At 39.8% G+C, this 9,488-nt stretch overlaps 1 pseudogene; it reads right to left on the reverse strand.

Annotated features, from left to right (window-relative positions):
- Positions 1-364: 364 nt before the first annotated feature.
- LOC139951389 (uncharacterized) lies at positions 365-9,026 on the reverse strand (annotated as a pseudogene).
- Between the last annotated feature and the right edge of the window lie 462 nt (positions 9,027-9,488).

Here is a 9,488-nt window from a genome sequence, read left to right on the forward strand (position 1 = left end):
CAAGAACAACAACAACAACAAGAACAACAACAACAACAAGAACAAGAACAACAACAAGAACAACAACAACAACAAGAACAACAACAACAAGAACAACAACAACAAGAACAACAACAACAACAAGAACAACAAGAACAAGAACAAGAACAAGAACAAGAACAAGAACAAGAACAAGAACAAGAACAAGAACAAGAACAACAAGAACAACAAGAACAACAAGAACAACAAGAACGACAAGAACAACAAGAACAACAAGAACGACGACGACGACGACGACGACGACGACGGCGGCGACGACGACGACGACGTCGACGGCGACGACGACGACGACGACGACGACGACAACAGAGAGAGCCGTTTCTCACAGTGTTTTAAACTATCAACAGCTCTCCGTTGCTCTTTAACAAGTCAGTCTAATATGCCGACAGTGATTACCAATAGTGTCCAGTGCCTTCAGGGTCAACCTAACAACTCGCTATTAAAAGTACCATCGATTGGTTCCATATAAAGGCTTTTTACTATATATTTTAGTTCTTTATACAATGTAACGAACGGTGGATTGTAGAATGAAACTATGGTTCTACTCTGTGTTTTCATTTAAAGATCACCAAGTGGTACTTTTAATTAAACATAGCATACAACAAACTGAAATAATAAGATTCTAAAAGCTTTAAGATCAATCCTCTACAGATAGTCTGAAACAGCAATAACATTTCATAAACCTTTCCCCGGAATAGATAACATAGAGTAATAACTTTCTGGAAGTTTGAGTCCAGACATCAATTGTAAAACTATAATTAAGTTCAGGAAACAAATAAAATGCAAACAAAAACTAGAACCTTAAAAATAAAACAATAATGCTGAAAAATACTGATACTGATGATGCACTGCAGGCCAATTTCATGTAGCTGCTTAAACAGACAATTTTGCTTAACATTTCCTTGTCTGCTGAGCAAATTTAAGCAGGAAACAAGCAAAAGATGGACCATGTGACATGGTTCCTTGCTGGTATCTTTTTAGTCTGGTAACAAGAAATATGTTTGTGCCATGGAATTATATATACGAACTAGAGGGCACACGAGCGATGCTTCGTGCACAAACGCCACGGGACCGCAAGATGATAAGCGCGTCATTCTGCACGCGCGTTGAATACGAAATACATGTTTGAATTTTTGTATTGAACGCTCACGCGATGCTGTTTGTTCAACTTACAAAATGGCCGCACAAACACACGCTGTGAGATAGCTGTGTTGTCAACTTAAAAAATGGCCGCCTGCTCGCATACCGGGGCGCGTATATAGGCCAGTGCGCGCTCTAGTTCTTATATATAACTCTATGGTTTGTGCTTGCTAAAAGTAGCTGTATGAAATTGGGCACTGATGTTAATGCTACTGTACAAGTACATTGCATGGTGTGTTAATACTATCACAGGCAGTACGCATCTTAATTTAAAAAAAAAAACAATAAGGACTGAACATGTTTGGTTTTTTGTCAAAGACCAGTCTTCTTACTCGGTGTATCCGAACATATATGCATAAAGAAACAAGAATGTGGAAATTTGGACTCAACTGTTCATTGAAGTTGCAAGAAACTGATGAAAGAAAAAATCACCCTTGTTGTATAAAATAGTGTGCTTCTGGCCAATTTTTATATATATTATTTTAGTGAGAAATTATCTCTTTATAGGAAGTCGTTTCTCACAATGTTTTATACTATCAACAGCCTTCCGTTGCTCGTTACCAAGTAATGTTTTATGCTAATAGAGGCCTATTTTGAGTAATTACCAAATGTGTACAGTGCCTTTAAAACAGTAAGTTAACTTTGTTCCTTGTTATAAGTTTTGCTTTTTATACAAACCCTACTATCCCATATAACATCATATAATTTTTTTAATTTGTTGTTGTATTCATGCCCTTATGGAAAGGGTTTGCTTTGTGTATGGCATCCTGTCACATAATTTGATAAAGGCATTAACAAGTCCACGGTGCTAATTCATTTAGGGGTTAGCACTGCATACCAGTTGATTATGAGTAATGGGGAGAGGGTGATAGTATAAAACTTTGTGAGCTCAAATTTTCTCAGGTTTGTTATTTTGTGCATATGTTGAGATACACCAATAGTGTCCAGTGTCTTAAAAGCCAAGTTAAATAATTATACATCTGAGGTGGTTTAATACATACTGGTACAACTGTAGCGTCATTGTTGCAGTTAATATGTATAAAACTCAACGATAACAAAACAATAAAACCTAATTAAAAAACTTCGGGATTGACGCCTTCTTCCGGTACTTTCTTATGGCTGATGCTTCTGGTGTGATGACCAGGAAACGCTGCAGAGAGCTCATCACCTTGGGATTTCTGTGGTGAACCCCAAGGTGATGGGATGACAGCATCTTTTCTTGGAGATTTCTCCGTTGATCGTGTTGGCGATGGAGGCTCTGAAACGACTGACTTTGGTGAAGCATTACCAAATTCATCACTGTGACAAAAATGACGTCGTCTGAGCGACTGGACTTCAAAATGGTTGACCTCACCAGTCTTATCTGACCTCTCCTTAGGATTTTGCTCGATGACCACCTGAAGCTCAAGATTCCCATTGGTGTTCTGGTCGGCAGACTATGGGGCTCTCTTGATGGGCTTGGGTACCATCACTATGGGCAATGATGACAGGTGTTTTGGATGAGGCCTCATGAGCTGCTCGCAGTTTGAATCGTACTCCCAATCAATCAAGTCAAGCGCCATCTAGAAGCTCGAGCCTGCTCAGAGATTTTTCTCCAGATGTTCCGGTCCAGCATGAAGGAGCGTAGTTCCTCAGCGCTGGTCAAGCCGATGTCTCGTTTCAGTGTGTCTACAAAGGAGAGAAATCTTCTCCCACGCGAAACCTTGTCTTGGCTACCAGAGGATGATTGGGCAAGGGGCAAGCTCTGAGTGGCGGACGCAGTGCCAAGCAAGCTTGAGGCGGCGTTGACGGATCTTCTCTGTGGCTCTTGGGCAGCCAGCATACAGGTTGGAGTTTCTCATGTGGTCTTGCCAGGAGATGTTTAGGGTCATACGCAGCATTCTGGTGTAGCAACCATCCAGAGACTTCTCCATCCTGGTGGTGAGGGTCTAGGTCTCAGCTCCGTATAGTAGCACTGACTCCACTGTTGCGACAAAAGGTGATCTTTTCACTTCCACTCCAGTGCTGCTGCGTGCTGCAAATGAAAATAAACATTACACAATAACTTTACATTTCTAATATAAGCAATTTGGACAGAAACAACAAGAATTTTCACTACTGGCAATATAAATTTGTTTATTGTTAATAGGGTTCAGGGTCACTCAGTTTTTCAAACCCAGGATTTGAGATGCCTCTAGCCATCGGGCTAGCTCAGTGGTCTAGTTGTAGGACATCTGCTTTTAGCAATGCCAAGATCTTGCGTTCAAATCCCACTCCCCCAGTGATTTGCATGTGAAAAAAACAGTGCTTATAACACATCAGTGTAAGGGTTCATAACATTAAACCCAGAATTGGTTGAGTTAACAAAATGCATCCTCATTCAGGGACACTTGATAGAAGGAATGACGATCTCAAAGATGCAAAGTTGTGTCTTGAAAGGGTTTTGATACCTGTTGTATATCAGGTTTTTTGGCCATGACATGAATCCCTACTCACTGCGAATGAAGATGTAGGTGTATGTAATATAATTTACCTGTAGAAATTTTAACTTCACTAGTTTTCAAGTGTTTGAGAAAGAAAAGAAGTGAAAATCAAACGGCAAATTTTTCAGGAGAGTAGCGTAAATACGTCTAACATGCTGAAAAAACTTTTGTTTCCTGAGGTAGAAACGAAAATTACTTTCATGATAGTGTTTTACTCATGTCTCAAAACTTACAACCTCCGCAAGTAATATTTTATATCAAATAATAAACCATAAGGGAAACTGACTGGGTACATTTTTAAAATGATTTTGGGATGAACAAAATTAAATTGACTAGAGCAGGATTTGAACCAACGACCTCCGGTTTAACGTGCCGGCGCCCTACCAACTGAGCTATCTAGCCCTATGTGGTGGTCTCCCTAACTAGTCAATATCTTTGTTCGGGGGGTGGAAGGGACTATCCCCCACCCCACAACCCCCATTTTTGAAGGGCGGAGGGCACAAACTCAAACGTTTCCCTTGTCTATGACATCTTTTTCTTGAAACTGAAGTATTGCACCGTATAAGACCAAACCCTGTGTCCCGTCAATGGCATCAATCATAATGTTTGAGCATTCGTGTGAGAAGCCAAACAGCATAGAGTCCAGGCCCGCTTATAGGAACGGGAAATTTTGCATTTTAGATGCTATGTGGTTCAACCTTTGGTCAATTTTGAGAGGGGACATTTGATACTGTCCCCCACTCTTCTAAAACGTTGTGTCATCCTTAGCCCCGAGGATTAATGCCCATGGCGAGACACAGGGTTGGTCTTACACAGTGCAATACTTGGGCTTCATGATCAAGGTGGTCAAAAAGATGGGGGGGGGGGACATTTGATATTGTGCCCCTCTCCCCTTGTCACACCCCCACCCCCACCTATTTGATGCCCACCACCATTAGTAGAATTTGAAACTTTGTATGGTGGAATTATAACTATAAGAACATTTTGCGATAACACCATGTGAGTCTCTTTTTGAGTAGTGTTGGTTAGGAAAAGAACTATTGGTTAAAGACTCATGTTTCTATTAATATACGCTGATCATCTACAGGAGAAAAATCATAAGAAAGACTGTACTTACTGTTTGTCTAGACGCTACTGCTCGTCGAAAGTACTTCTGTAGGGCTTCTCTACGCAACCTACAATAGACAACAAATATCGGACAAATTTACATCAGCTGCTGTTAAACGAAGAAATTCAGTCTGAATGGTCTACATGTGTAGTTGCATGTTTTGTGTGCATTTGATCACTAGGCATAGTTAATTTTTTACAGTATTACATTTAACAACCACCAGTTCCTTAAAAGCTCAGAATGCCTAGTTCATTTTGATGGGTCATAATAAATAATTTGCAGAAATTAATTACCTATTTGTCTTTTTAAAGACAAATTTGTCTTTTTAAAGACAAATAAAGCACTTGTGTTTTAACCCAGTTTTGGGGGATAAAAGTACCTACATGTGAGGTGAAACTAAACATGGATTGGAAATCACTAACAAGGCAATAATTTTTTTAGAAACCTCTTTCATCAGTGAAAAGGGTACAACAGAATTTAGGCATTGCATGGTGAGGTATCAATATATATTTGGTTTGCGGTAACAAACACCATGTGTGTTTCTACTTGCCAGGTAGAGTTTGTTCTTTAGAGAACTGTCTTGCTTTATTTTACTACCGCAAAGAGTAGAATATCAGATTTTGGGGAAACTTGTTCTGAAAAGAACTGTCCTGCTTTGTAAATATACCCGGGCGCAGGTATAAAAAATTGGCTGGGACAACTACTTTAGCTTTATAGGATCATAATTAACTGCACTACCCCGGAGTCAGTCTCTTGACGATGACTAGAGCAAGCTAGTCAAAATGTTGAGACCAATTCAAGAACTGAATAGTGATTTGGTTCCCTATTGGGCAACCCCTATAGGCTTCCGCTTGCTTTTTGTTGATATGTCTCTAATTTTTTTACCAATAATATAAAAATTATACATTTCTACTTATTGTTGCTGTGTGTTTTGAAGTTTTAAAGCCTAAATGAATAAATAAAAAAACAAATAAATAAATTACTTAATGGATTGGTATTGGACCAAAATTAAGTACAGTTTCAACAAAAAGGACAAAGCTTTATGGAAAGATTTCTCCAAATGTAATAACCTGTGTGGAGCTCCTGGTTATCTCTTCATCTTTTATCCACATGCTTCAAGTCCTCCGCATTGTTCTCACTAAGCCTCTTCCTTGATTCAACCTCTTCCCTGCAAACAGTCAATCAAAACAAACAAAACAAAGCTCGGTAAATAACACCAAACTCACAAATCTCAACTCATGTTAATCCGGCATGGTTAGGCCTGTCGTCTTCTTGATACTCCAAGGGTTTATGAAGACGCACCAAAAATTCAATCCATACTCAGTGATACGGCCTCTTGAAATACATAATTCTAAAAACTCCCCCTTTCTGGAGCTCCGGCCCTGGCCCCAAGCGTCGACCTGGTATTCTTTTAAAACATAAGAACCCATAATTTAATAACAACAGAGGAATAAACAACAGAGGAACCGCAGTTGAAATGACCAGATAGAGAAAGGACCAATAACACTATAATTAATACCAGTATCAGCCGCCAGACTTGAGATTTGCTGAAGACACCACCCCTCCTGGGTTAAATATCTGAGGAACCACCTAAAACCAAGTTAAAATGACCAATTATGACACTATTCCCAATACCAGTATCAGCAACCAGACAAAAGTTTTGCATTAGGCACGCCAGAACCCCCCCCCCCCCAACGTTAAACATCAGACCCCTTGTAAACCAAGTTGAAATGACAAATGATGACTCTATTCCCAATACCAGTATCAGCCGCCTGACAAAAGTTTTGCTGCATCCACGGGCCCGCCAGACGCCCCCCCCCCCCGCCCCCGTTTAAACATCAGAGGAACAGCCTGAAACGCAGTTGAAATGACCATAGAGAATTAGGACGATTAACACTAGATTCTTAATACCAGTATTCATGCAGCTGCCTGACATAAGTTTTGCTGCATTGGGCCCACCAGACACCCCCCCCCCCACTTAGGTAAACATCAGAGGAACCACCTCAAACAAAGTTGAAATGACCAATGACACTATTCCCCAAACCAGTATCAGCCGCCAGACAAGGGTTTTGCTGCATTGGGCCCGCCAGACTCCTCCCCTCCCAACCCCCGGGTTGAACATCGGAGGAGCCACATAAACCAAGTTGAAATAACCAATAACACCATTCACTGAACAAAGTTGGGGGGGGGGGGGGGAGCAAAGGGCTTTCAACCTTTTTCAGTTGCTCAGATCTCTTGGTATTAGCTCCTTTCATAAATTTTGAACAAAAGATGGAATAAACCTAGAGTTTTCAAAGTATCAGAGTATAGCTTTTGCTCTTTTCAGACATCCAAAAATTAAATAAAAAATGACAAGGGTCGACAAACAACTCATTTTGCTTTAATGCATCATTGTACAAACTTAAAGCCATTGGACCCTTTCAGTAAACAGTGTTGTCCAAGGTCCACACTTTGTGCACCACAACTTCTTTATCAAATAACAAACCTGTGAAAATTTAGGCTCAATTGGTCATCGAAGTCGGGTGAAAACAACAGAAAAACCACCCTTGTTTCCGCGCAATTCGCCGTGTCATGACATGTGTTTCAAATAAATCCGTAATTCTCGTAAAAAGGATTTATATTATAATAGATGTTAAATTTGCATCGGGGATAAAGAATATTAATTTTGGCTTTTACCCATACACCTCTAGAATTGCAAGGGTCGTGGGTTCGAATCCCACCCGAGTAACATGCCTGTGATATTTTTTCACAGGACTCGGGAAAGTACTGAGTATACAGTGCTAACACACATCGGTGTATGGGTAAAAGCCAAAATTAATATTAAGAATTTATATTGTTTTGCTGTTTTCTCAAAAAGTAAAGCATTTCATTGAATAATATTTCAAGAGAAAGAAGTCTTTCACCATCGCCTTCTGTAAACCCTGTAAGTTATTTGTAAATCTGTGAACTTTTTTATTTTTGTCTGAACCGAAAGGGTCCAATGGCTTTAACGGCCCAATAACACTTCTGTCCAGAAATTAATCACAGAAGATGTTCAACTGCCTCACTGGCTGATGACCATTATGCAAGACAAGACCTACCATTGGAACTAGTTGTGGTATTGGCAGTCTGTTTTTCAGCTGAAGTGCCGCCCGGAAATTGTCAGTACTGGGCAGGTCTGCCCACCGTCGCCCACCATCGCTACAACACTGATCATCACCAATGAAGGTAAGTATTACAGTTCCAACATCAAAAGTACTGTACTGTAAACAAAAAAGGTGAAAGCAAATGAGAAAATTGGGAAGATGTTGTTAATTCTTCACTTACCTTCATCCATTGTTGAAATGAACGAGCTTTACCACTGATGTCTTTACCTCTTCCACAGAATAGAAGAAGCAGGCGGGGGTAAACAAAGCACACATCACATACATCCGTAGACAACTAAACACACAGGGCTTATCTAGGCCTAGTGTCAATTATTAATATTATTTTTGGATAACTTTCCGTATGGCGCCACCACTTTTTCACTCATTTTTACAAAAAGGGATATATCAATCAGGTAAATTAGATACTATATTATTTTATTTCGAATGAAAAAGTGGTGGCGCCATACGGAAACTTTTCCAACAACTTTGCTGATTGAGTACTCCGGAACTTCTGTAACTACGGTAAAACAGTACCATATCGTAACTGGTAAATAACAAACCTTCCACACACGCAGCAGACCATCAATGACTGATCATCACTGATTACAAGCCCCTAGCCCACCTTGTTGAGCTGTTAATGGCTCCGCTTTTAACATCGGTCTCATCACTGTCACCATTACAGCCCACCTCCGATACATGTCTTATTAAACGCCAAGTATTATTAGTAAGCCCTGTTTTGTGTTATAGTAATTCCACAGACTGATGTAAGGAATAAAATGAGGTGTGTTGGAGTAGTAAAGGTCTGTTATAAATGGGAGAAATTTGCAATCAAACTACCTGGCACTTTGCGACCTTTGAAAACTTAGCGTTTAAGACATGTATCGAAGGTGGGCTGTAAGGTAATGGTGACAGTGAGTGATGAGACCGATGTTAAAAGCGGAGCCGTTACAGTTCAACAAGGTGGGCTAACGAGCCCCATACTTATACCAATATCCCATCTTTAGAGATAACAAAATAAGAAAAGTCCTACTCACTTTTATGCTGCACGCACGGGCGAGAATTAACTGGTTGATGGATAAAAATTAATCTTTGATTTTGAGGTGATTTCGTGAAATTATTGGAGAACGTTGATGAAGAACATGACAGTAATTTGAAACATTAATGAATTTAGGCTGTCAATAGAGGGCGCTATCAAAGTTCTGTTTTTATGACTTTTTCCAATAGTTTTATTCAGAAATCCAGCCTATTTACTTGGTTGTTATTATACAGCATTTTTTCAGAACATGAGCAGTGGAATGTATTGCCTGCCAGGAAATAGACTGGAACGTAGGACGTATTTCATTATGCCTGGAAGCACAACAACTTTCTAAGCACAGAAAAATAACTTAAAGGCAGTGGACACTACTTATACTGGTAAATTACTCAAAATAATTATTAGCATAAAACCTTACTTGGTAATGAGTAATGGGGAGAGGTTCGTAGTATAAAACATTATGAGAAACGGCTCCCTCTGAAGTGGGACAGTTTTCGAGAAAGAAGAAATAATTTTCCACGAATTTGATTTCGAGACCTCAAGTTTAGAATTTGAGGTCCCGTCATCAAGCATCTGAAAGC

The sequence above is a fragment of the Asterias amurensis genome, chromosome 19 (assembly GCF_032118995.1).
Source record: "Asterias amurensis chromosome 19, ASM3211899v1".
Lineage (NCBI taxonomy): Eukaryota > Metazoa > Echinodermata > Asteroidea > Forcipulatida > Asteriidae > Asterias > Asterias amurensis.